Source organism: Pelobates fuscus, chromosome 2 (genome assembly GCF_036172605.1).
Source record: "Pelobates fuscus isolate aPelFus1 chromosome 2, aPelFus1.pri, whole genome shotgun sequence".
NCBI classification, from domain to species: Eukaryota; Metazoa; Chordata; class Amphibia; order Anura; family Pelobatidae; genus Pelobates; species Pelobates fuscus.
Window position 1 is genome coordinate 355,921,237 of NC_086318.1, and position 27,842 is coordinate 355,949,078.

At 45.8% G+C, this 27,842-nt stretch overlaps 12 non-coding genes across 12 annotated transcripts; all 12 read right to left on the bottom strand.

The window, feature by feature from the left end:
* Positions 1 to 339: 339 nt before the first annotated feature.
* On the bottom strand, positions 340 to 506 carry LOC134590618 (U1 spliceosomal RNA). Its single transcript, XR_010087516.1, has one exon. It is a non-coding gene; the product is annotated as a U1 spliceosomal RNA (small nuclear RNA).
* Positions 507 to 982: 476 nt separating this feature from the next.
* Positions 983 to 1,123, bottom strand: LOC134593750 (U4 spliceosomal RNA). Its single transcript, XR_010090186.1, has one exon. It is a non-coding gene; the product is annotated as a U4 spliceosomal RNA (small nuclear RNA).
* Positions 1,124 to 2,022: 899 nt separating this feature from the next.
* LOC134590264 (U1 spliceosomal RNA) lies at positions 2,023 to 2,189 on the bottom strand. The gene has a single exon (XR_010087214.1). It is a non-coding gene; the product is annotated as a U1 spliceosomal RNA (small nuclear RNA).
* A 473-nt stretch (positions 2,190 to 2,662) lies between these two features.
* LOC134592643 (U4 spliceosomal RNA) lies at positions 2,663 to 2,803 on the bottom strand. The gene has a single exon (XR_010089240.1). It is a non-coding gene; the product is annotated as a U4 spliceosomal RNA (small nuclear RNA).
* Positions 2,804 to 3,701: 898 nt separating this feature from the next.
* Positions 3,702 to 3,868, bottom strand: LOC134591136 (U1 spliceosomal RNA). Its single transcript, XR_010087958.1, has one exon. It is a non-coding gene; the product is annotated as a U1 spliceosomal RNA (small nuclear RNA).
* Positions 3,869 to 22,275: 18,407 nt separating this feature from the next.
* LOC134593840 (U4 spliceosomal RNA) lies at positions 22,276 to 22,416 on the bottom strand. Its single transcript, XR_010090264.1, has one exon. It is a non-coding gene; the product is annotated as a U4 spliceosomal RNA (small nuclear RNA).
* An 899-nt stretch (positions 22,417 to 23,315) lies between these two features.
* On the bottom strand, positions 23,316 to 23,482 carry LOC134591543 (U1 spliceosomal RNA). The gene has a single exon (XR_010088308.1). It is a non-coding gene; the product is annotated as a U1 spliceosomal RNA (small nuclear RNA).
* A 476-nt stretch (positions 23,483 to 23,958) lies between these two features.
* On the bottom strand, positions 23,959 to 24,099 carry LOC134593040 (U4 spliceosomal RNA). The gene has a single exon (XR_010089580.1). It is a non-coding gene; the product is annotated as a U4 spliceosomal RNA (small nuclear RNA).
* A 900-nt stretch (positions 24,100 to 24,999) lies between these two features.
* On the bottom strand, positions 25,000 to 25,166 carry LOC134591526 (U1 spliceosomal RNA). The gene has a single exon (XR_010088293.1). It is a non-coding gene; the product is annotated as a U1 spliceosomal RNA (small nuclear RNA).
* A 476-nt stretch (positions 25,167 to 25,642) lies between these two features.
* LOC134593110 (U4 spliceosomal RNA) lies at positions 25,643 to 25,783 on the bottom strand. The gene has a single exon (XR_010089640.1). It is a non-coding gene; the product is annotated as a U4 spliceosomal RNA (small nuclear RNA).
* Positions 25,784 to 26,682: 899 nt separating this feature from the next.
* Positions 26,683 to 26,849, bottom strand: LOC134591114 (U1 spliceosomal RNA). Its single transcript, XR_010087939.1, has one exon. It is a non-coding gene; the product is annotated as a U1 spliceosomal RNA (small nuclear RNA).
* A 477-nt stretch (positions 26,850 to 27,326) lies between these two features.
* Positions 27,327 to 27,467, bottom strand: LOC134592644 (U4 spliceosomal RNA). The gene has a single exon (XR_010089241.1). It is a non-coding gene; the product is annotated as a U4 spliceosomal RNA (small nuclear RNA).
* Positions 27,468 to 27,842: the final 375 nt, after the last annotated feature.

Below are 27,842 nucleotides of genomic sequence, written 5' to 3' on the forward strand. Positions count from 1 at the left end.
TTTTCCCAGAAATTCAATCAAACGTTACGTTCTGTTGGAAGACGTAATATAGGTCTCCAATTCTTTATTTCTTCCATTGCATTGAAGCATACAATAAATCAAAAGAAGTCAAGATAAAAAAATGATGAAAAAAAAGCTGAAAAGTTAAAATAAAAAGTGAAATTCTGGCTTAAAACTGGTCTCCAGAAAACATAGATAATAAAAATGATCAAGCCTAGGAAATGATTGTCGCTGCCTGCTTGATGCGGAAAGTAAGAGCCAAAGAAGACAGGTGCCGTGGCTGAAATTATCCTTCGTCAGAATTGGTGAAGTTCTCTATTTTTGTCAAACAAGCAAACACAGGGGAAAGCGCGAACGCAGTCCCCCACTACCATAAATTATGCAGTCGAGTTTCCCACATTTGAGGAAATCGCAGAAGTCAACTGGTACGGAGTGCAATGAACCAGCCTCACTCTGGGAGAGCCACCTTAGGGATCATGGCTATTGCTCCCCTGCCAGGTAAGTATGACATGACGGGTACATTCAAAGGCATGCCCGCTGGGAAGCCTTTCCTTTAGGCTGTGGTGAAATAATAAAGCAAGTTAAAAAAAAAAAAAAAGAAGAGCAAATAAATAATCCAAATGATAGAGGCTACAAAAGATTACCAAACCTCGTGGCTGATCGTTGTTTTCCTTAGCTACCAGTAATTTTAGTGCCTTCAGGTGGTTAGGTGTGAATAATTGAGCTGGATTCAGGGTGCGAAGGAGCAATTTGCATAAAGGCAAATGCTAGGCCAATGAGCCGAAGGATTGGAATTCGTAGCATGGAGTGAGAATAGTGTGCTGCCGGAAACAAGTGGATTCAGTGGGAGAGAAAGGTAAAAGGGAAATGCTAAGAAGCCAGCGGAAGGAATGGTGCAACAGAGCTCAGGAAGAAACGGGAGTCACGTAAGACACGCCGTAGACATGGGTCGCCATAAACTTTTATTAAACCAATCTTTCAGTCTCCTTAGAGCCTGTCAAAAATTGCCAATGTTGACTGTATTTCAAGTCATCATGGCGGGGTATTGGGTAAAGTTTTCAATTAGCAATAATCACGCCTCGGATTGACTTCATGGGCTACGATACTGCCACTGCGCAAAGCTAACTGTTCAAGTGGGCCAGCTTTTAAGAGCTACCACGTAAGGACACTTTAAGACAGCGGTGAGAAAAAGTTCATGACCATAAGCCATTGCAAAGGATTGTGGGAGGCAATATTCTAATTAGGCCCGCTTCCTCCTACAGGGAAGCTTAAACCCCAACAAATTCCTCGGTCTTCTTATATGGCATCTTGGAATGGTTCCAAACCTATAACAGAGAGTGAGGGCAACCATATCTTGCAACAAACCTTGTACAATTTTTTTTCTCTCTTTGGAAACAGTTTTGCCAAGATTCTACTACAGCAGCCATTAGGCAGAGTACACAATCCGCTGGTCTACGTTCGTCCCCAAAGTCACACATTTCATGACTCCATCGATAGGAATGACCCTTGCCTAGCACCTGTCTTCTCTTCATCCACACTCAACAGGGCTGAAAGAACATTTGTGGTGGCTTTTTCAAAATTCCATGGTGTTCATTAGTAAGTGCTAGCGACCACCCAGCTATTCCTACGGTTTGGTCTGATTGTCTCAAGCGGCAATTCACTGCCTTGATCCAGAAAATCTTTTTTTCCCAGAAATTCAATCAAACGTTACGTTCTGTTGGAAGACGTAATATAGGTCTCCAATTCTTTATTTCTTCCATTGCATTGAAGCATACAATAAATCAAAAGAAGTCAGGATAAAAAAATGATGAAAAAAAAGCTGAAAAGTTAAAATAAAAAGTGAATTTCTGGCTTAAAACTGGTCTCCAGAAAACATAGATAATAAAAATGATCAAGCCTAGGAAATGATTGTCGCTGCCTGCTTGATGCGGAAAGTAAGAGCCAAAGAAGACGGGTGCCATGGCTGAAATTATCCTTCGTCAGACTTGGTGAAGTTCTCTATTTTTGTCAAACAAGCAAACACAGGGGAAAGCGCGAACGCAGTCCCCCACTACCATAAATTATGCAGTCGAGTTTACCACATTTGAGGAAATCGCAGAGGTCAACTGGTACGGAGTGCAATGAACCAGCCTCACTCTGGGAGAGCCACCTTAGGGATCATGGCTATTGCTCCCCTGCCAGGTAAGTATGACATGACGGGTACATTCAAAGGCACGCCCGCTGGGAAGCCTTTCCTTTAGGCTGTGGTGAAATAATAAAGCAAGTTAAAAAAAAAAAGAAGAGCAAATAAATAATCCAAATGATAGAAGGCTACAAAAGATTACCAAACCTCGTGGCTGATCGTTGTTTTCCTTAGCTACCAGTAATTTTAGTGCCTTCAGGGGGTTAGGTGTGAATAATTGAGCTGGATTCAGGGTGCGAAGGAGCAATTTGCATAAAGGCAAATGCTAGGCCAATGAGCCGAAGGATGGGAATTCGTAGCATGGAGTGAGAATAGTGTGCTGCCGGAAACAAGTGGATTCAGTGGGAGAGAGAGGTAAAAGGGAAATGCTAAGAAGCCAGCGGAAGGAATGGTGCAACAGAGCTCAGGAAGAAACGGGAGTCACGTAAGACACGCCCTAGACATGGGACGCCATAAACCTTTATTAAATCAATCTTTCAGTCTCCTTAGAGCCTGTCAAAAATTGCCAATGCTGACTGTATTTCAAGTCATCATGGCGGGGTATTGGGTAAAGTTTTCAATTAGCAATAATCACGCCTCGGATTGACCTCATGGGCTACGATACTGCCACTGCGCAAAGCTAACTGTTCAAGTGGGCCAGCTTTTAAGAGTTACCACGTAAGGACACTTTAAGACAGCGGTGAGAAAAAGTTCATGACCATAAGCCATTGCAAAGGATTATGGGAGGCAATATTCTAATTAGGCCCGCTTCCTCCTACAGGGAAGCTTAAACCCCAACAAATTCCTCGGTCTTCTTATATGGCATCTTGGAATGGTTCCAAACCTATAACAGAGAGTGAGGGCAACCATATCTTGCAGCAAACCTTGTACAATTTTTTTTCTCTCTTTGGAAACAGTTTTGCCAAGATTCTAGTACAGCAGCCATTAGGCAGAGTACACAATCCGCTGGTCTACGTTCGTCCCCAAAGTCACACATTTCATGACTCCATCGATAGGAATGACCCTTGCCTAGCACCTGTCTTCTCTTCATCCACACTCAACAGGGCTGAAAGAACATTTGTGGTGGCTTTTTCAAAATTCCATGGTGTTCATTAGTAAGTGCTAGCGACCACCCAGCTATTCCTACGGTTTGGTCTGATTGTCTCAAGCGGCAATTCACTGCCTTGATCCAGAAAATCTTTTTTTCCCAGAAATTCAATCAAACGTTACGTTCTGTTGGAAGACGTAATATAGGTCTCCAATTCTTTATTTCTTCCATTGCATTGAAGCATACAATGAATCAAAAGAAGTCAGGATAAAAAAATAATGAAAAAAAGCTGAAAAGTTAAAATAAAAAGTGAAATTCTGGCTTAAAACTGGTCTCCAGAAAACATAGATAATAAAAATGATCAAGCCTAGGAAATGATTGTCGCTGTCTGCTAAATGCGGAAAGTAAAAGCCAAAGAAGACGGGTGCCGTGGCTGAAATTATCCTTCGTCAGAATTGGTGAAGTTCTCTATTTTTGTCAAACAAGCAAACACAGGGGAAAGCGCGAACGCAGCCCCCCACTACCATAAATTATGCAGTTGAGTTTCCCACATTTGAGAAAATCGCAGAGGTCAACTGGTACGGAGTGCAATGAACCAGCCTCACTCTGGGAGAGCCACCTTAGAGATCATGGCTATTGCTCCCCTGCCAGGTAAGTATGACATGACGGGTACATTCAAAGGCACGCCCGCTGGGAAGCCTTTCCTTTAGGCTGTGGTGAAATAATAAAGCAAGTTAAAAAAAAAAAAAAAAGAAGAGCAAATAAATAATCCAAATGATAGAAGGCTACAAAAGATTACCAAACCTCGTGGCTGATCGTTGTTTTCCTTAGCTACCAGTAATTTTAGTGCCTTCAGGGGGTTAGGTGTGAATAATTGAGCTGGATTCAGGGTGCGAAGGAGCAATTTGCATAAAGGCAAATGCTAGGCCAATGAGCCGAAGGATGGGAATTCGTAGCATGGAGTGAGAATAGTGTGCTGCCGGTGTTCTGTCAGAATACTATACCTCGTCAGATTTCTATACTGGAAGTGACGCGGCCGCACCGGATGTGACGCAGCCGCACCGGACCTGACGTTTCGGAGCAGGAGAAGGAGGAGCAGAGCGCCGCGCAGGCGCAGAAGAACAGGTAGGATTATTTTTTTATCACGGTACAGAGATGAGAACGCGTACTGCGCATGCGCGAAGAACACACTGCGCCTGCGCTTGGAGCCACAAGGGGGGGGGGAGGTAGGGGATCTAAAGGGCCAGTGCGCACGCGCGCCTAAGTACTCCCGTCGGGCACAGACAGCGCGCGTGCGCACCAGCGGGCAGGGAGATCGATTCTGCCGAATATTCATCCGATCTCCCTGCCCCACACTGCGCACGCGCCAACCCAGCCAGGACAGCCTCGGACACCGCGCATGCGCACTGAGGGGGTATAGAAATCTGATGGCCATATCTTCTGCTAAGAAATCTCCTACCCCCGAGTGCGCATGCGCGGTGTCTGCATTCTGACATCTATCAGGTAAGCCTCGCTCCCAACACTCTCAGCCATCAGGGGGGGACTGTGCTGTATTGGGGGGAACTTGCAGTATGGGGGGGGTGGTTCTGGACAGTATTGGGGGGAACTTTGCTGTATTGGGGGGGACTGTACAGTATTGGGGGGGTATGTGCAGTATGGGGGGGGTCTGGACAGTATTGGGGGGGTCTGGACAGTATTGGGGGGGTATGTGCAGTATTGGGGGGGTCTGCACAGTATTGGGGGGACTGTGCAGTATTGGGGGGTCTGGACAGTATGGGGGGGACTGTGCAGTATTGGGGGGGGGAATGTGCAGTATGGGGGGGTCTGGACAGTATTGGGGGGGTCTGGACAGTATTGGGGGGGGGTATGTGCAGTATGGGGGTGTCTGGACAGTATTGGGGGGGTCTGCACAGTATTGGGGGGTCTGGACAGTATTGGGGGGGTCTGGACAGTATTAGGGGGGGTCTGGACAGTATTGGGGGGGTCTGGACAGTATGGGGGGGACTGTGCAGTATTGGGGGGGAATGTGCAGTATGGGGGGTCTGGACAGTATTGGGGGGGTCTGGACAGTATTGGGGGGGTATGTGCAGTATGGGGGGGTCTGCACAGTATTGGGGGGTCTGCACAGTATTGGGGGGGTCTGGACAGTATTAGGGGGGGTCTGGACAGTATTGGGGGGTCTGGACAGTATGGGGGGGGGACTGTGCAGTATTGGGGGGGTATGTGCAGTATTGGGGGGACTGGACAGTATTGGGGGGGTATGTGCAGTATGGGGGGGTCTGGACAGTATTGGGGGGGTCTGCACAGTATTGGGGGGGGTCTGGACAGTATGGGGGGGTCTGGACAGTATTGGGGGTGGTATGTGCAGTATTGGGGGGACTGGACAGTATTGGGGGGACTGTGCAGTATTGGGGGGGGTCTGGACAGTATGGGGGGGTATGTGCAGTATGGGGGGGTCTGGACAGTATTGGGGGGGTATGTGCAGTATTGGGGGGACTGGACAGTATTGGGGGGGTCTGGACAGTATGGGGGGGACTGTGCAGTATGGGGGGGGTCTGGACAGTTTTTGGGGGGTCTGCGCAGTATTGGGGGGGTCTGCACAGTATTGGGGGGGTCTGGACAGTATTAGGGGGGATGTGCAGTATGGGGGGTCTGTGCAGTATGGGGCAGTCTGTGCTGTATATTGGGGCTGTGCGTTAGATGTGGGGATGGGGGGGGGTTGTGCGTTAGATTGGGGGGGGGGGGGCTGTGCAGTTTGTGGGGCCTGTGTGTTATATGTGTACAGCCCTGGTTTGACGACAAAACATTTTGTTTCAGAAATCTCAGACGCCATGGCCTGCTTTTTGCTAAGAAAGCCCAGCTATCTAGTCACTCACCAGGGGTGGATGAGAAACTTCACCCCAGCCAGAGGGACTGCCCCACATCTGCAACCAAAACTGTCTGTCACTGAATTCTGTAATCTCCGTGACATTGTGTATGTATAGTACTCCCAATTCTTATATTTAATACGGTGTGTCTCTCACAATCTTTGTGTCTGTCTGCTGTAAATATGTGGCACGCAAGTCTGCACGAACGGTGTCTGTTATGCCATTTTACTCTAACCATTATATTTTTGTGTGTGTCACAACTCTGCCAAGCATGTTCTCCTATGGGGCACGAAGTACATAAAGAGGAATGAAGAAGTCCACGTTTGAGGCTCGCGTCCAGGGTGGAATATTGAAGTGCCATCTGACAAGTGACAAGTTTCTTCTGTTTGCACGGCGACTTCAACATTGTGTACTGTGATCAGAGGTAGGTAACCTTAGGCAGTCCACATGCTGTGAATTACATCTTTGCCAGCATTATGGGAGGTGTAGTCCAAAACATCTGGAATACCGAATGTGTATGAATGAAAAGTATGGTGTGTGTGTAAATGGTCAGTAACAAGGGTTGAAGCCTTGACGTGGCGTTACTGCTCACATGTGTATTCATGTGCCAATTCAACCAATGTGAGTCACTGTAATACTTATAAGGTAACCAAAAGTACTGTGATTGTGGAGAATTAAACGCCTGTATCACCTTCACACTGCTTACACTGTGACCGTATCTCCTATACACTGCTTATACTGTGACCCTATCGCATATACACTGCTTGCACTGTGACCCTATCGCCTATACACTGCTTACACTGTGACCCTATCGCATATACACTGCTTACACTGTGACCCTATCGCCTAAACACTGCTTACAGTGTGAATGTTATTTTTTCAAGTTAGTTTTAGTGTTTGCGGTTTCATTGATTTGTTAACCACTGTCCTCAATCTTCTGTTCTGTGTTTTCTTACATTTGTGGGAAGAACAAGGTGATCCTCTCCATTTTACACTCCTTTACTGATGGTTCAAGTGCCAGAGACAAACCCACCACCATTAACCTCGACCTGCTCAAACAGAAGAGATTACCGTACCTTCTTCTATAGAAAACTTCCATATGGCTGCTTCGGAACGCATGCTGCAGACATGATGCAACCTTCATTTTCCAGTGATTAAGAATCGTGGACCGTCCAGGGAAAGAGACCATTATATTATTAGGATACTGCCTTCCTAATGCCATACAGCCTTTCTTTACATGTGATTGAACTTTTTCCTTCTTGGATACCACAGTGTGACTTTTCTTAACCAGTTTCCAAATTTGACTTTTATATGTTTTCCACTATACATATAAAGTGTAAACGGCATATTAACTTTGAAGAAATAAAGTATTTTGCTGACACCTTAACATGTAATTTGTGTTACTTAGCTACAAATAATACCAGCACTTGCTGCGTCCCATTGTAGGTTTCTCAGAAACTGCAATATTTAAAGGGAAACTCCAGTGCCAGGAAAACAATCCGTTTTCATGGCACTGGAGGGTCCCTCTCCCTCCCACCCACCAATCCCCAGTTGCTGAAGGGGTGAAAACCCCTTCAGTCACTTACCTCAGGCAGCGGCAATGTCCCACGTCGCTGCCTGCTCCTCCCCCGTCGCTCCACCTTCTTCCTCCGTCGGGCGAGACTGATCCCGCCCACCGGCCGAGGAGAACTAATGCGCATGCGCGGCAATGCTGCGCATGCGCATTGGCGCACCCCATAGGAAAGCATTGAAAATGAATTTCAATGCTTCCCTATGGGGAATAGAGCGACGCTGGAGGTCCTCACACAGCGTGAAGACGTCAAGCGACGCTCTAGCACAGATAATCTGTGCTATGATGCAGGAAGTGACCTCTAGTGGCTGTCTAGACAGCCACTAGAGGTGGAATTAACCCTGCAAGGTAATTATTGCAGTTTATAAAAAACGGCAATAATTACACTTGCAGGGTTAAGGGTAGTGGGAGTTGGCACCCAGACCACTCCAATAAGCAGAAGTGATCTGGGTGCCTGGAGTGTCCCTTTAACATTGCAGGGTTAAGGGGACATTGGCACTGCACCCAAACCATTTAACCCCTTAAGGACACATGACATGTGTGACATGTCATGATTCCCTTTTATTCCAGAGGTTTGGTCCTTAAGGGGTTAAAAGAGATGACGTGGGCTTTTAAAGAGCAATTTCTTACTATGCTTATTGCTATCTTTTATAAGCAAAACTATGCATAGGCACAGTGACAAGAGGACCTACATGCACCATAAATTATCAAATGTTGTTACAAATCCATATTTCCTAACAGTCCTGGATTGTTTGGTAGAGTCCCAGTTTGGGTTTTCTCTCCACTGTCCCACAATAATTAACAGGTTAACGTTATAACAGACAAATTACTGTAGATTTAAAAATTAAGAGTTTTAATCTTTCTAAAAGTGGCAATATAAAAAAGTCAAACAATATTTAATTTCTAATTTAACAAAATTGAAAAAGTATGTTGTCCATTATTTACATAATAATTGCACATGTGGCTTAATATCAGATATTGTTATTGTCACCCCCCTCTTACTCTGTCATCCCCTCTCACCCTGTCAGCCCCCCACACCCTGTCACCCCTCCCTTACTGTCACCTCACCTCATCACCCCTTGTCACCCCCCTCTTACGGTCAACCTCACCAACACCCCCTCACTCTGTCACCCACCCTTACTCTGTCACCCATACTCTCACATTACGTCACCCCCCGCTTACTCTGTCATTCCCCCATCACCCTCCCCCTCACACTATGTCACCCTCCCCACATGGCCACCACTCCCCGTACACACAAGCACCACTCTCCACACTCTGGCACCTCCCTCCATACACACTGTCAACCCTTAACACGCTGGCACCCTCCTGCTCTTTTACACTCACCCTGCGACAGTTACCCCTTTACTCACCCTGTCACCCCCCAAAGGCAATCATCATACACACCGTCATAAAACATAGCTTCGCCATAAACTCAGTGCCAAAGGCCAGTCAGTACACAAACATACACATGCTCAGAGAAACATACATACAGATACAAGGATACTCACTGTCAGACACACACTCAGGTAGACAATGAAACGATGTATACAGAGACTAGCTCTGTGTATCCAGTGCTGAAAGCTCCCCCATCAATATATCTACAGCTTCTTATACACAAAGTCAACTGCTATTTTTTCTTCACTAATGGTGTTCTTCGTGGGGTCTCATGTATGAGTTTCGCCTAAGGCCTCGCCAAGTCTAGAGCCGACACTGCAGTACAGCCCTTCAGTATCCAATAGTCTCTTGTGCAGGGACTCCTCAAAGCGGTTTGCTCCTTCCCTCTGGAACTGTAAAAATAAAAAATATAGTTACAACTCACCAAATCGTAATCAGAAAGCATATTACTTATTTTATATTATTACAAACGACAATTTCAATGTTGGAGATTGGAGGCGTAGAATAGAAAGAATGGTCGTGATACCGGAGAAACTGACGGAAGCCAAGCACAGAGAGATGGACACAGGTTTCTTCAGGAAGGAAGAGATTCTTTATTGGATCACCGATCGGGACTCAGAGGGACTAGCGTCACCAAAATACCACAAGTTCTGAGCCCCGGACAATAGTGCAGGCTCCTTATATAGGCATATAACTCCTCCCATATTAAGCTCCACCCGCACATTCTCTTAACCAATCAACACAAATAAGAATTAACTTCCTGTTTGACCGCATGGCTTGTCCAGCACAATGGAGGAGGGGAATACTATATCCTGTATTCTTGCACATGCTCCGTACACTACTGATCGTATCTTGCCTCGTGCAACCAACTGATCGATACGTCAGCATATGCACGTACACATGCCACGTGGTAATCTCGGCCTACTAAATTTATTTTTACCGAGATTCAACCACATTCCCCCCTTTGATGCCTCTTGATATTTTACAATTACTTGAGGCATCACATAACCTTAGTTTTGCTTACACCGCAAGTTACCTTGAACCAGACCAGACCTATCTTATGATGTGAATCTTCAACATTCATCTTCTTGCATTGGTTCTCCCTGATCTAGAGCCTTATATTTATATATCGCCATTATCTGTGCAGCAGCCTTCCTCTCTGCTATACTTCCTATCAGGCTTTGCACAGACCTAACTACTAAGGGTATAAGACACGGTAGGAGTAGACACAACAGTAAAATCAGTAGGACTCCACCTACCACTGCCTTAAGCCCTCCAAACCACTCATACCAGCTACCAAACCAACTACTTGGATTATACCCTTTTCATACCTGAGTAGGCACATGCGCTAGTTTAACCATATGGCTAGTAAGCTCAGCTATTGCTTGCCCTTCGTCATCTATTTGAAGACAGCAATTGCTTAGGTTAAACTTCCCACATACACCTCCCTCTACTGCCAAAAGGTAATCCAAGGCTAATCTATTTTGGTAGACTGCTGTCCTCATCCTGGTGTTATGCTTCGCTAGAAGATTGAGCGCTTGTGATGTTTCATTAGTGATAATTTCAACCACCGCCTGTAATCTTATAATGCGGTTGAGCATATAAATAGGGGTTCTATAACCAAAGGTACCATCCTCAGCCCACGTGGCTGGCCCATAATAATCTATGATACGCTGGGGAGGCCATTCATTATCTTCCCAGGTGCCTATCTCTATGGGTCCCCTTTTCTTCCTATGATTCACATCATACACTTTAACACCTAAAGTCTCACCTGTTTCAATCGGTAACAAGAAGAAGGATGGTTTGAGCATACCCAACACACATGCCCCTTCCCAGTCCTGTGGCAGCTCCGAATAGGCCTTCTTACCACAGATCCAGTACAAATTTGCTGGGGCTCTCCAGGTAGATGTGATGGATAAATCAAACCACACATCCTTTAAATTGGCGTATCTAGCAAACGGGTTTGATGGTTCTGAGACATTTGAAGCCGACCACCAAGTTGTATTTTTAGTATCATCATCATAAGCTTTTTGCCCTAGACAAGTTAATTCTCCTACAGAAGTATTATACATTATTCCTTTCCTTGCTATGCAAACATAACCTATGATGGAGGTCTTTAATCTCCACTCAGATTTACCTCTAACACTCATATGATAATCGGCTTGTGTAGATATTAGTTGGTCAACTGCCTCAGAACCGGACATTACCTCCTTTGCTTCCCAAGGCCATTGGTCTCCCATGTTAGTACCTCCACACACATAGCAGTTGGTAACATTAAGACTACCGGCAATACTTTCGGCTAAATCTATGAACAGGTTCTTAGCGCTATGGGGGATCTTATTATCTATACTCATCTCTTCATAAAAGGAATGGTATACTTGATGAGTCTGGGAGGATACCGTATCAGTCTCTATTCCTATAAACAATAATGTCCCAGGATCTAAACCCGTCCCGTATATCTGAAACCCAAATAAATTTCCATATTTGTCTAGGAACTTGTCGGGGTTATTAATGAGTATATGGACTGGGTTGCATTCCATAGACTTACAATAAGGGCTAGTCGGCAACTTAGTCACTATCATGTCTTTATCTACTGTCTGTCCCCAAGTCGCCCACCCCACACAAGACCAATATGGGCAAAAGTTATAGTCTTTATTTGGGCATCTAGGACTTACATATTTATTTTTACTACTGGGACAAATATATTTATCATTAGACCCATACGTCCTCTCCCATCTAAGATCCCCACATACATTCCACGGCTTTCTACCACTTGATATCGCCTTACATGCATCAAATAGCAGAACACCCGAAGAATATACGGATTCTAACACCGTCTTATTAATTAGGGTCCCCTGAGGATCTCCATTCCTGAGAGTCAACCAAATTGTACGAGGTTGATACTCTGGACTGAAGCACTTAGGTTCTCCTACTCCTAAATGGCACACACTATAGTCTATATTTAAGTATCTACATCTCGATACATCTCCTTTACACTCGTATTGTGAATGCCAAATTAGGGTTTGGGAAATATGGTTACCTGTTCTCGTAGTCTTAATGCATACCTCACAGCTAGGAGTGTCGGTACCTCTACCTTCCTGAATATAAAAACACATGTAAATAAACACAATCAAAAGCACATCTTTCGCCGTCATCCTCAGTCTTCGTCCGTGCGATGGAACCTCAGCTTCCAGGATGTGAGGGCTGCAGGGAATGGAGTTCTGCTCGTCTTCACAGGTGTCCCTTCGAGACTTTCCTGGCTTATACACTATGTGTTGGTAAGAGGACAGGCTTTATTATGGCCTTCTCACTCACACCTGTAACAATAAAATTTGTAATCCACAATAATTCCTCGTTACTCCGACTGAGTAGTGCGTTTCAACCGGATCTTGCAGGGATTCTCTGGATCTGCTGTAACTTGCCAAGAATCAACTGCTGCTGGCTTAACCCTGGAGTGATGTATCCACGGAGTCACTTCTGCTACTTTTATCGCTGTAGGGGTACACAAAAGAACAACATAAGGACCTCTCCACTTGGGCCCTAACGGTACATTATTCCACTCTTTAATCCACACTTGGTCTCCTGGATGATAACTATGAACAGGGGGATAAATATTCACAGGTAATCTATCTTGTACCCATTTCTGTACCTCCTCCATAGTCTTACCCAACTCTACAACCTGCTGCCGGGTAATTCCTTCTCCCAACTGACTCAAATCCCCCCTTAAGTTACCAAGTACGGGAGGTGGTCGCCCATACATAATTTCAAAAGGAGAGAGGCCCATCCTTCTGGTAGGGGTACTGCGGATTCGCAATAGAGCTATAGGTAAGAGAACGTTCCACTTAAGTTGGGTTTCCTGACACATTTTAGCCAACTGGTTCTTAATAGTTCTATTCATTCTCTCTACCTTACCAGAACTCTGGGGTCTATATGCAGTATGAAGCCTCCACTTTATACCAAGCATATGAGTCAGTTGTTGTAGGCACTGGTGAACAAAAGCTGGACCATTGTCCGATCCTATAGAACAGGGTAGTCCATATCGGGGTATTATTTCTCGTAGCAGGAATCTCACAACTTCTCCTGCTTTCTCTGTACGAGTAGGACATGCTTCTACCCAGCCTGAATAGGTGCACACAATTACCAGCAGGTAACGATGTCCACCCGATTTAGGCATTACTGTAAAGTCTATTTGTAGATCGGACATGGGGAGTCCCCCCATAAACTGGACTCCTGGTGGCTTTACTGGTCCTTGTCTTGCATTATTCTTAGCACACGTTACACATCTGCGTACAATGGCCTGAGTCAAGTTGGACAATCTTGGTATGTAGAAATGTTTTCTGAGAGATTCTTCTGTACTGTCTCTCCCAGAATGTGTCCCGTTATGATAGTTCTGGACAATTTCTACTGCTAGTGATGCTGGTATAACTATTCTTCCATCTTCTAGCTGATACCACTTGTTCTCCAAATACTTTCCCGGTTCAGTCTTTAACCACTCCTCTTCTTGAGCTGTATAAACTGGAGTCCATTGAGACAGTGGGGTTGGTATTAGAGCAGCTATATGCCCCACATACTCCTGTCTTCCTGATTCAGCAGCACGCTTAGCTGCACTATCTGTCATCCGATTTCCCTTGGTTACATCACCATCTCCTCTCAGATGCGCTCGACAATGTATGATACCGACTTCTTTCGGCTCCCACACTGCTTCCAATAGTTGTAGGATTTCAGCTGCGTACTTGATTTCTTTGCCTTCTGAATTCAGTAGTCCTCTTTCTTTATACAAAGCTCCGTGGGCATGAGTGGTTAAAAACGCATACTTAGAGTCCGTATAGATATTCACTCTTAAACCTTCAGCCAATTGTAACGCTCGTGTTAGTGCTATTAATTCTGCCTTTTGTGCTGATGTTCCTTTTGCCAGTGGCCGAGCTTCTATCACCTTGTCTATTGTTGTTACTGCATATCCTGCATAGCGGATCCCTTCTTTCACATAACTACTGCCGTCGGTGTAATATTGAACATCGGGGTTCTGGATGGGAAAATCACGAAGATCTGGTCTACTTGAGAATACTTCATCCATTACTTCCAAACAATCATGTTGACTTTCAGTAGGTTGCGGCAAAAGGGTAGCTGGATTTAAGGTGTTTACAGTCTCTAAATGCACTCTTGGGTTTTCACACAACATTGCTTGATACTTGGTCATACGGCTATTACTAAACCAATGATTTCCTTTGTAATCCAACAACGTCTGTACTGCATGTGGAACTCGTACATAAAGTTCTTGACCCAGAGTGAGTTTATCGGCTTCAGCTACTAGCAGGGCGGCTGCAGCTACGGCTCTTAGACAAGGTGGAAGTCCGCTGGCCACTGCATCCAGTTGCTTAGACATGTAGGCAACAGGTCTTTGCCATGATCCCAAGTACTGTGTCAATACTCCCACAGCCATTCTTCTTTGCTCATGTACGTACAGGTAGAATGGTCGTGTGTGATCAGGTAGACCTAATGCTGGGGCACTCATCAAAGCCTTCTTCACATCTTCAAAAGCCGTTTGTTGTTCTTGAGTCCATAAGAAGGGGTCGTGCTCTGTACCTTTGATGGCTGCGTACAGAGGTTTTGCCAGTATCGCATAGCTGGGAATCCATATCCTACAGAAGCCTGCTGCCCCCAAGAATTCTCGCACTTGTCTTCTATTCTTGGGTATTGGTATTTGGCAGACAGCTTCTTTTCTCTCTGGCCCCATAATCCTTTGACCTTCAGAGATATGGAATCCCAGATACTTGACGGTCGGCAAACACAACTGAGCCTTCTTTCTGGACACCTTGTATCCTGCCTTCCAGAGAATGTGTAGTAGATCGTGCGTTGCTTGCTGACATTTTTCTTTTGTAACTGCTGCTATCAACAAGTCATCTACATATTGTAACAATACACATTCTCCTGGGATAGACTCGAAATCCAGTAGATCTTGACTTAGAGCTGAACCAAATAGGGTAGGTGAATTTTTAAACCCTTGGGGCAGTCTTGTCCAAGTCATTTGGCGTTTTGAGCCCGTTACAGCGTTCTCCCATTGGAAAGCAAAAATACATTGACTTTCTGCGGCAATTCGGAGGCAAAAGAAGGCATCTTTGAGATCTAAGACTGTGAAGTAAGTAGCCCCGCCCGGAATTAAAGCAAGCAGGTTATATGGATTGGGTACGACTGGATGTATACTAACAACCGCATCATTGACTGCTCTCAAGTCCTGCACAGGTCGATACTCATCTGTACCGGGCTTTTGAACAGGCAGCAATGGGGTGTTCCAGGGGGAAGTACAGAATTTTAGGATACCATACCGTATGAACTTATCCAGATAGGATTGAATGTTCTTCTTAGCCTTCTGTGGGATGTGGTATTGTCGTAGGCTTACTGGATAAACCCCAAGTTTTAGTTCAATTTTTATAGGTGGAATATTGCGGGCCAGTCCTGGTGGGTTGTTCTCTGCCCAAACTCCTGGTATGTTAAATAATGTCTCATCACTCCTAGGGTTTTGGCTAGTCAACACTGTATAAAGTCGCCACTCTTCTTCCTTTGGTACGGATAAAGTCATAATACCTGAGGGTCCATTAAACTTTAAGGATGTTGTTCCATTTGGTAGGAACGTAATCTGCGCTTGTAATTTTGATAGCATATCACGTCCCAGCAATTGGACTGGACATTCAGGCATATAAAGGAATTGGTGTTTTACTACGTGGCCTCCCAATGTACAGAGTCGACTTTTAAGAACCGGTTTTTCAGCACTTCTTCCAGTTGCTCCTATCACAGTAATAGTCCTTCCAGATGGAGGAGCAACTAGATTAGTCACCACTGAATGTTCAGCACCAGTATCGATCATGAACGCACTCCTTTTTCCCCCTATTGATACATCGACCATAGGCTCCGCTCGACCAAGGGGGATGGAGCCCGGTCGGTATCAATAGTCCTCCATGACCGTGTCAGCCAATCCTACGAAGTCCCTACCTTCTCTATCGCGGGACCTTTGCGCTGCTGGAATATACCTGTCTTCCCTAACACTTCCTCTGTTCCCATTACTCCCTCTATAACCATTACTCCCTCCGGGGCCTCCTCTACCTCTCGCTCTGCCTCTAAAATTTCCATAACCTGTCCTAGGTCTGTCTCTCTCAGACTGTTCCCTTCGCGGGCACTCATTTCTCCAATGCCCTTCTTCCCTACAGTAAGCGCACTGATTTTTACTTAGAGGTTCCTCATTCCATCTACTATCGCCTCTATCTGGGCCCCGTCTATCTACGCCTGCGATCGCTACCGCTAGCATATCAGCCTTTTTACGCATCTTGCGCTCTTCCTCTTTCTTATTTTCTGTATCCCTGTTCATATAGACCTTATTTGCTACCTCCATTAGTTGGGTGATTGACATACCTGCAAACCCTTCTAACTTTTGTAGCTTGCGCTTAATATCTCCGTATGCTTGGCTGACAAAGGCGGAGTTAACCATTCGGGAATTGTCTGCGTCTTCCGGATTAAAGGGGGTATACAAGCGGTATGCCTCCAATAATCGGTCATAAAAGACACTGGGCGCTTCATCGCTTTTCTGGATCACCTCAACTGTCTTCGACATGTTAATGGCTTTCTTTCCTCCTGCTTTCATGCCAGCAATTATAGCGTCTCTATAGGCTCTGAGTTGAACCATGTCAGCACCATTTACGTTCCAATCGGGATCGGTATTGGGATAGTGTGTTGCGGCCCATGCTGCTGGATTTGCTTGGTTCAAAGCACGGGCTCTATCTTCTAATGCTTTAATGGCTGCTTGATTTATTCTCGTCCTTTCCTCATTATTAAATAAAGTCATTAATAACTGCTGGCAATCAGCCCATGTCGGATTATGCGTCTGTACTATTGAGGTGAACAGATCAGTCATGGCTTGTGGTTTCTCAGTATACGAGGAATTATGGGTCTTCCAGTTTAAAAGGTCGGTTGTGGTAAATGGGACATATACGAAGACTGGGTCAGCGTGTGCCATTTGACCTGCGGCATCGATATAGGCTGACCCGGGATTTAGGCGAAGAGGCATCTGATAGTGCTTTAATTGTTGGGCACCAGTCAACTGTCGGGTTTGGATGGGGCTACGTAGAGAGGCGTCAGTCATGGGTTCCGGTCGGGGAGAGATAGGGTATGGGGATGTGGGAGGTTGGTTTTGGGAAAAGGTCGTAAATAAAACACTTCGGGTCGAGCTAGATGAAGCTTGACCGGAAGTCTGAAGTGGCGCCAAATCAGGATATTCGTTTCTAATGGGGGTGGGTTCTGGTTCCGGAAGGGGAGATTTAGTACGAGGGGGGGTGGATCCTGTACTGGAGGAGGAAGCGGAAGTGGATGAGGGTAATGAGGGGAGGGGTGCAGGGCTTCCTGCGTTTGCGTCACTTCCTCTTAACGGAAAGTAAGGGGGCGGCAAAGGGATCTCGGACTCAGGGGGCGTGTCCAAAATGGGCCTAACACCGGTCCTAGTGGACGAACAAGTCCTGGCCACCATGAGGCGACATTGCTCCTCGTGGCATGTCTGGAGCCATTTTGGCGAGTCATTTACGGCCTGTCTCCAACAATCAATATAAGGAAACTGGCCGTAAAGTTCAGGCCTACCTGATACAGCCACGTGTAAGTGCTGTACCAGAGTTAGATCCAAACTGCCACGTGGCGGCCATGCCGCAACCAAAGTAGGCCACTCCCTAGTGCACAAAGTAACTAAACGTACAGGAGACATCTTAACCCCAAAATCACAAGTTTTGAATCCCTTTTTAAAATTCTTCACCATACAACCTAAGGGATCCGGAATCGTTGACTGCGACGCACCCATACTTAACAATGGAACGTCGTCGACAACGAATACTATACACGCGTACTATTCAACAGTCACACCCGTTTCCTCTGGCAACAGCACCACGTGGTACGGTTACCAAGTGAAACGCACACAATAACAATAAACACTCAGGGAATTCCCGTACACACACAGCTGTTACACCAGTCACTATATAATCAATATTATGCCCTTTGGCGTAACTATACAGTCACCCACGCTATAATTCTCTATATACGAATTACCCGTCTATAACACACCCCAGTAACATCGTCTTTTACAAATAGCGGTTACAGTACGGTTAGCATAGGTCAAAGCACAAGTTAAGGTCACAATACAATTATTAGTGGTTATGGTGTTAAACATGCAATGGACGACAATGATTAGTACTTATATACAGTGTCAGTAAATATACAAGGTTATGGTACCGTGCACTATAATACAGCAACACACTATTAACACTCTCGCTAGACGGCTGAGCTCGCGCTATCTAACCAGATATACACTTTACTAAACAATCGCTAACACATTTACAATTCCCAACTAAACTATTGGCCAGTACCTTGAATGGACTACCTAAAAACAATCTACATACGTTTTGGTTAGCCACACTGCCCAATCACCACATATATAGCGAGCTAGAGAACCGAATTTACACAGGCGCCTCTTAGTCGCACTATACAACGAGCTAGAGGACCGAATTTACACAGACGCCTCTTAGTCGTACTATCAAAAGTCTAGTGGGTTCCAAATTTACACGCCTTCCCACTTAGCCCAGATAGGATGAGAACTAGCGAACCGGATTTACACAGACGCCGCTTAGTCTCCCGGTCCCTCCGACCTAGCGAACAAAATATACACCCTAGAACGCTAGTCTAGACAAGACACCGGTGTCCGGCTAGGGCTTATTTTACACCAGAGCGCCCCGCCTGACTAACCAAATCAAACGGTCTGACTAAAGAGCGTTCGATCGAGCGGTGCGCCTTCGCTCCTTCCCTCCGACAGAGGGGGCAGATACACAGATTCAAAACCCCTTTGGGCCTACCGCACAATCGGTATACCCCTAGTGGGTCCTGCCGTCTAAAACAGCAGTTGTCTTACCTCCTCGTTCCTGAACCTGAGTTCACACTCATCGACGGGGACACCCCAGCACTTCTCACGTAGAGGCCGATGATCTCCTGGACAACGGCCCAGTGGCGCCGAGACGAAGGGAGGTCCACGCAGAAGTTCAGGGGTGCAGCCGTAGAGAACGTGGGCAAAGATAGACCGTCTCACGCCTCTGCCTCTCAGCTACCGTTGAACGATGAGCTTCCCGGCCAATGCACCAAATGATACCGGAGAAACTGACGGAAGCCAAGCACAGAGAGATGGACACAGGTTTCTTCAGGAAGGAAGAGATTCTTTATTGGATCACCGATCGGGACTCAGAGGGACTAGCGTCACCAAAATACCACAAGTTCTGAGCCCCGGACAATAGTGCAGGCTCCTTATATAGGCATATAACTCCTCCCATATTAAGCTCCACCCGCACATTCTCTTAACCAATCAACACAAATAAGAATTAACTTCCTGTTTGACCGCATGGCTTGTCCAGCACAATGGAGGAGGGGAATACTATATCCTGTATTCTTGCACATGCTCCGTACACTACTGATCGTATCTTGCCTCGTGCAACCAACTGATCGATACGTCAGCATATGCACGTACACATGCCACGTGGTAATCTCGGCCTACTAAATTTATTTTTACCGAGATTCCACCACAGTCGAGCGCTTTCAATTTTGAATAAAAGCATGTCTGTGCTTACAGTGTGAGCAGTGTTTAGGCGATAGGGTCACAGTGTAAGCAGTGTATATGCGATAGGGTCACAGTGTAAGCAGTGTATAGGCGATAGGGTCACAGTGCAAGCAGTGTATAGGCGATAGGGTCACAGTATAAGCAGTGTATAGGAGATACGGTCACAGTGTAAGCAGTGTGAAGGTGATACAGGCATTTAATTCTCCACAATCACAGTACTTTTGGTTACCTTATAAGTATTACAGTGACTCACATTGGTTGAATTGGCACATGAATACACATGTGAGCAGTAACGCCACGTCAAGGCTTCAACCCTTGTTACTGACCATTTACACACACACCATACTTTTCATTCATACACATTCGGTATTCCAGATGTTTTGGACTACACCTCCCATAATGCTGGCAAAGATGTAATTCACAGCATGTGGACTGCCTAAGGTTACCTACCTCTGATCACAGTACACAATGTTGAAGTCGCCGTGCAAACAGAAGAAACTTGTCACTTGTCAGATGGCACTTCAATATTCCACCCTGGACGCGAGCCTCAAACGTGGACTTCTTCATTCCTCTTTATGTACTTCGTGCCCCATAGGAGAACATGCTTGGCAGAGTTGTGACACACACAAAAATATAATGGTTAGAGTAAAATGGCATAACAGACACCGTTCGTGCAGACTTGCGTGCCACATATTTACAGCAGACAGACACAAAGATTGTGAGAGACACACCGTATTAAATATAAGAATTGGGAGTACTATACATACACAATGTCACGGAGATTACAGAATTCAGTGACAGACAGTTTTGGTTGCAGATGTGGGGCAGTCCCTCTGGCTGGGGTGAAGTTTCTCATCCACCCCTGGTGAGTGACTAGATAGCTGGGCTTTCTTAGGAAAAAGCAGGCCATGGCGTCTGAGATTTCTGAAACAAAATGTTTTGTCGTCAAACCAGGGCTGTACACATATAACACACAGGCCCCACAAACTGCACAGCCCCCCCCCCCCCCCCCACATCTAACGCACAACCCCCCCCCCCCGATCCCCACATCTAACGCACAGCCCCAATATACAGCACAGACCGCCCCATACTGCACAGACCCCCCCATACTGCACATCCCCACTAATACTGTCCAGACCCCCCCAATACTGTGCAGACCCCCCCCCCAATACTGCGCAGACCCCCCAATACTGTCCAGACCCCCCAAAAACTGTCCAGACCCCCCCCCATACTGCACAGTCCCCCCCATACTGTCCAGACCCCCCCAATACTGCACAGTCCCCCAATACTGTCCAGTCCCCCCAATACTGCACATACCCCCCAATACTGTCCAGACCCCCCCATACTACACATACCCCCCCAATACTGTCCAGACCCCCCCCATACTGCACATACCCCCCAATACTGCACAGTCCCCCCATACTGTCCAGACCCCCCCAATACTGTGCAGACCCCCCAATACTGTCCAGACCCCCCCATACTGCACATACCTCCCCAATACTGTCCAGACCCCCCCAATACTGTGCAGACCCCCCCAATACTGTCCAGACCCCCCAATACTGCACATACCACCCCCAATACTGTCCAGACCCCCCCATACTGTCCAGACCCCCCCAATACTGTCCAGACCCCCCCATACTGCACATACCCCCCAATACTGCACAGTCCCCCCCCCATACTGCACATACCCCCCCAATACTGCACAGTCCCCCCCCATACTGTCCAGACCCCCCAATACTGCACAGTCCCCCCAATACTGTGCAGACCCCCCCAATACTGCACATACCCCCCCAATACTGTACAGCCCCCCCCCCAAATACTGTACAGTCCCCCCCAATACAGCAAAGTTCCCCCCAATACTGTCCAGAACCCCCCCATACTGCAAGTTCCCCCCAATACAGCACAGTCCCCCCCTGATGGCTGAGAGTGTTGGGAGCGAGGCTTACCTGATAGATGTCAGAATGCAGACACCGCGCATGCGCACTCGGGGGTAGGAGATTTCTTAGCAGAAGATATGGCCATCAGATTTCTATACCCCCTCAGTGCGCATGCGCGGTGTCCGAGGCTGTCCTGGCTGGGTTGGCGCGTGCGCAGTGTGGGGCAGGGAGATCTGATGAATATTCGGCAGAATCGATCTCCCTGCCCGCTGGTGCGCACGCGCGCTGTCTGTGCCCGACGGGAGTACTTAGGCGCGCGTGCGCACTGGCCCTTTAGATCCCCTACCTCCCCCCCCCCTTGTGGCTCCAAGCGCAGGCGCAGTGTGTTCTTCGCGCATGCGCAGTACGCGTTCTCATCTCTGTACCGTGATAAAAAAATAATCCTACCTGTTCTTCTGCGCCTGCGCGGCGCTCTGCTCCTCCTTCTCCTGCTCCGAAACGTCAGGTCCGGTGCGGCCGCGTCACTTCCGGTATAGAAATCTGACGAGGTATAGTATTCTGACAGAACACCGGAAACAAGTGGATTCAGTGGGAGAGAAAGGTAAAAGGGAAATGCTAAGAAGCCAGCGGAAGGAATGGTGCAACAGAGCTCAGGAAGAAACGGGAGTCACGTAAGACACGCCCTAGACATGGGTCGCCATAAACTTTTATTAAACCAATCTTTCAGTCTCCTTAGAGCCTGTCAAAAATTGCCAATGCTGACTGTATTTCAAGTCATCATGGCGGGGTATTGGGTAAAGTTTTCAATTAGCAATAATCACACTTCGGATTGACCTCATGGGCTACGATACTGCCACTGCGCAAAGCTAACTGTTCAAGTGGGCCAGCTTTTAAGAGCTACCATGTAAGGACACTTTAAAACAGCGGTGAGAAAAAGTTCATGACCATAAGCCATTGCAAAGGATTGTGGGAGGCAATATTCTAATTAGGCCCGCTTCCTCCTACAGGGAAGCTTAAACCCCAACAAATTCCTCGGTCTTCTTATATGGCATCTTGGAATGGTTCCAAACCTATAACAGAGAGTGAGGGCAACCATATCTTGCAGCAAACCTTGTACAATTTTTTTTCTCTCTTTGGAAACAGTTTTGCCAAGATTCTACTACAGCAGCCATTAGGCAGAGTACACAATCCGCTGGTCTACGTTCGTCCCCAAAGTCACACATTTCATGACTCCATCGATAGGAATGACCCTTGCCTAGCACCTGTCTTCTCTTCATCCACACTCAACAGGGCTGAAAGAACATTTGTGGTGGCTTTTTCAAAATTCCATGGTGTTCATTAGTAAGTGCTAGCGACCACCCAGCTATTCCTAAGGTTTGGTCTGATTGTCTCAAGCGGCAATTCACTGCCTTGATCCAGAAAATCTTTTTTTCCCAGAAATTCAATCAAACGTTACGTTCTGTTGGAAGACGTAATATAGGTCTCCAATTCTTTATTTCTTCCATTGCATTGAAGCATACAATAAATCAAAAGAAGTCAGGATAAAAAAATGATGAAAAAAAAGCTGAAAAGTTAAAATAAAAAGTGAAATTCTGGCTTAAAACTGGTCTCCAGAAAACATAGATAATAAAAATGATCAAGCCTAGGAAATGATTGTCGCTGCCTGCTTGATGCGGAAAGTAAGAGCCAAAGAAGACGGGTGCTGTGGCTGAAATTATCCTTCGTCAGAATTGGTGAAGTTCTCTATTTTTGTCAAACAAGCAAACACAGGCGAAAGCGCGAACGCAGTCCCCCACTACCATAAATTATGCCGTCGAGTTTCCCACATTTGAGGAAATCGCAGAGATCAACTGGTACGGAGTGCAATGAACAAGCCTCACTCTGGGAGAGCCACCTTAGGGATCATGGCTATTGCTCCCCCGCCAGGTAAGTATGACATGACGGGTACATTCAAAGGCACGCCCGCTGGGAAGCCTTTCCTTTAGGCTGTGGTAAATTAATAAAGCAAGTTAAAAAAAAAAAAAGAAGAGCAAATAAATAATCCAAATGATAGAAGGCTACAAAAGATTACCAAACCTCGTGGCTGATCGTTGTTTTCCTTAGCTACCAGTAAATTTTAGTGCCTTCAGGGGGTTAGGTGTGAATAATTGAGCTGGATTCAGGGTGCGAAGGAGCAATTTGCATAAAGGCAAATGCTAGGCCAATGAGCCGAAGGATGGGAATTCGTAGCATGGAGTGAGAATAGTGTGCTGCCGGAAACAAGTGGATTCAGTGGGAGAGAAAGGTAAAAGGGAAATGCTAAGAAGCCAGCAGAAGGAATGGTGCAACAGAGCTCAGGAAGAAACGGGAGTCACGTAAGACACGCCCTAGACATGGGGCGCCATAAACTTTTATTAAACCAATCTTTCAGTCTCCTTAGAGCCTGTCAAAAATTGCCAATGCTGACTGTATTTCAAGTCATCATGGCGGGGTATTGGGTAAAGTTTTCAATTAGCAATAATCACGCCTCGGATTGACCTCATGGGCTACGATACTGCCACTGCGCAAAGTTAACTGTCCAAGTGGGCCAGCTTTTAAGAGCTACCACGTAAGGAAACTTTAAGACAGCGGTGAGAAAAAGTTCATGACCATAAGCCATTGCAAAGGATTGTGGGAGGCAATATTCTAATTAGGCCCGCTTCCTCCTACAGGGAAGCTTAAACCCCAACAAATTCCTCGGTCTTCTTATATGGCATCTTGGAATGGTTCCAAACCTATAACAGAGAGTGAGGGCAACCATATCTTGCAGCAAACCTTGTACAAATTTTTTTCTCTCTTTGGAAACAGTTTTGCCAAGATTCTACTACAGCAGCCATTAGGCAGAGTACACAATCCGCTGGTCTACATTTGTCCCCAAAGTCACACATTTCATGACTCCATCGATAGGAATGACCCTTGCCTAGCACCTGTCTTCTCTTCATCCACACTCAACAGGGCTAAAAGAACATTTGTGGTGGCTTTTTCAAAATTCCATGGTGTTCATTAGTAAGTGCTAGCGACCACCCAGCTATTCCTAAGGTTTGGTCTGATTGTCTCAAGCGGCAATTCACTGCCTTGATCCAGAAAATCTTTTTTTCCCAGAAATTCAATCAAACGTTACGTTCTGTTGGAAGACGTAATATAGGTCTCCAATTCTTTATTTCTTCCATTGCATTGAAGCATACAATAAATCAAAAGAAGTCAGGATAAAAAAATGATGAAAAAAAAAGCTGAAAAGTTAAAATAAAAAGTGAAATTCTGGCTTAAAACTGGTCTCCAGAAAACATAGATAATAAAAATGATCAAGCCTAGGAAATGATTGTCGCTGCCTGCTTGATGCGGAAAGTAAGAGCCAAAGAAGACGGGTGCCGTGGCTGAAATTATCCTTCGTCAGAATTGGTGAAGTTCTCTATTTTTGTCAAACAAGCAAACACAGGGGAAAGCGCGAACGCAGTCCCCCACTACCATAAATTATGCAGTCGAGTTTCCCACATTTGAGGAAATCGCAGAGGTCAACTGGTATGGAGTGCAATGAACCAGCCTCATTCTGGGAGAGCCACCTTAGGGATCATGGCTATTGCTCCCTTGCCAGGTAAGTATGGCATGTTTGGTACATTCAAAGGCACGCCCGCTGGGAAGCCTTTCCTTTAGGCTGTGGTGAAATAATAAAGCAAGTTAAAAAAAAAAAAAAGAAGAGCAAATAAATAATCCAAATGATAGAAGGCTACAAAAGATTACCAAACCTCGTGGCTGATCATTGTTTTCCTTAGCTACCAGTAATTTTAGTGCCTTCAGGTGGTTAGGTGTGAATAATTGAGCTGGATTCAGCGTGCGAAGGATCAATTTGCATAAAGGCAAATGCTAGGCCAATGAGCCGAAGGATGGGAATTCGTAGCATGGAGTGAGAATAGTGTGCTGCCGGAAACAAGTGGATTCAGTGGGAGGGAAAGGTAAAAGGGAAATGCTAAGAAGCCAGCGGAAGGAATGGTGCAACAGAGCTCAGGAAGAAATGGGAGTCACGTAAGACACGCCCTAGACATGGGGCGCCATAAACTTTTATTAAACCAATCTTTCAGTCTCCTTAGAGCCTGTCAAAAATTGCCAATGCTGACTGTATTTCAAGTCATCATGGCGGAGTATTGGGTAAAGTTTTCAATTAGCAATAATCACGCCTCGGATTGACCTCATGGGCTACGATACTGCCACTGCGCAAAGCTAACTGTTCAAGTGGGCCAGCTTTTGAGAGCTACCACGTAAGGACACTTTAAGACAGCGGTGAGAAAAAGTTCATGACCATAAGCCATTGCAAAGGATTATGGGAGGCAATATTCTAATTAGGCATGCTTCCTCCTACAGGGAAGCTTAAACCCCAACAAATTCCTCGGTCTTCTTATATGGCATCTTGGAATGGTTCCAAACCTATAACAGAGAGTGAGGGCAACCATATCTTGCAGCAAACCTTGTACAATTTTTTTTCTCTCTTTGGAAACAGTTTTGCCAAGATTCTACTACAGCAGCCATTAGGCAGAGTACACAATCCGCTGGTCTACGTTCGTCCCCAAAGTCACACATTTCATGACTCCATCGATAAGAATGACCCTTGCCTAGCACCTGTCTTCTCTTCATCCACACTCAACAGGGCTGAAAGAACATTTGTGGTGGCTTTTTCAAAATTCCATGGTGTTCATTAGTAAGTGCTAGCGACCACCCAGCTATTCCTAAGGTTTGGTCTGATTGTCTCAAGCGGCAATTCACTGCCTTGATCCAGAAAATCTTTTTTTCCCAGAAATTCAATCAAACGTTACGGTTTGTTGGAAGACGTAATATAGGTCTCCAATTCTTTATTTCTTCCATTGCATTGAAGCATACAATAAATCAAAAGAAGTCAGGATAAAAAAATGATGAAAAAAAAGCTGAAAAGTTAAAATAAAAAGTGAAATTCTGGCTTAAAACTGGTCTCCAGAAAACATAGATAATAAAAATGATCAAGCCTAGGAAATGATTGTCGCTGCCTGCTTGATGCGGAAAGTAAGAGCCAAAGAAGACCGGTGCCGTGGCTTAAATTATCCTTCGTCAGAATTGGTGAAGTTCTCTATTTTTGTCAAACAAGCAAACACAGGAGAAAGCGCGAACGCAGTCCCCCACTACCATAAATTATGCAGTCAAGTTTCCCACATTTGAGGAAATCGCAGAGGTCAACTGGTACGGAGTGCAATGAACCAGCCTCACTCTGGGAGAGCCACCTTAGGGATCATGGCTATTGCTCCCCTGCCAGGTAAGTATGACATGACGGGTACATTCAAAGGCACGCCCGCTGGGAAGCCTTTCCTTTAGGCTGTGATGAAATAATAAAGCAAGTTTAAAAAAAAAAAAAAGAAGAGCAAATAAATAATCCAAATGATAGAAGGCTACAAAAGATTACCAAACCTCGTGGCTGATCGTTGTTTTCCTTAGCTACCAGTAATTTTAGTGCCTTCAGGTGGTTAGGTGTGAATAATTGAGCTGGATTCAGGGTGCGAAGGAGCAATTTGCATATAGGCAAATGCTAGGCCAATGAGCCGAAGGATGGGAATTCGTAGCATGGAGTGAGAATAGTGTGCTGCTGGAAACAAGTGGATTCAGTGGGAGAGAAAGGTAAAAGGGAAATGCTAAGAAGCCAGCGGAAGGAATGGTGCAACAGAGCTCAGGAAGAAACGGGAGTCACGTAAGACACGCCCTAGACATGGGGCGCCATAAAATTTTATTAAACCAATCTTTCAGTCTCCTTAGAGCCTGTCAAAAATTGCCAATGCTGACTGTATTTCAAGTCATCATGGCGGGGTATTGGGTAAAGTTTTCAATTAGCAATAATCACGCCTCGGATTGACCTCATGGGCTACGATACTGCCACTGCGCAAAGCTAACTGTTCAAGTGGGCCAGCTTTTAAGAGCTACCACGTAAGGACACTTTAAGACAGCGGTGAGAAAAAGTTCATGACCATAAGCCATTGCAAAGGATTATGGGAGGCAATATTCTAATTAGGCCCGCTTCCTCCTACAGGGAAGCTTAAACCCCAACAAATTCCTCGGTCTTCTTATATGGCATCTTGGAATGGTTCCAAACCTATAACAGAGAGTGAGGGCAACCATATCTTGCAGCAAACCTTGTACAATTTTTTTTCTCTCTTTGGAAACAGTTTTGCCAAGATTCTACTACAGCAGCCATTAGGCAGAGTACACAATCCGCTGGTCTACGTTCGTCCCCAAAGTCACACATTTCATGACTCCATCGATAGG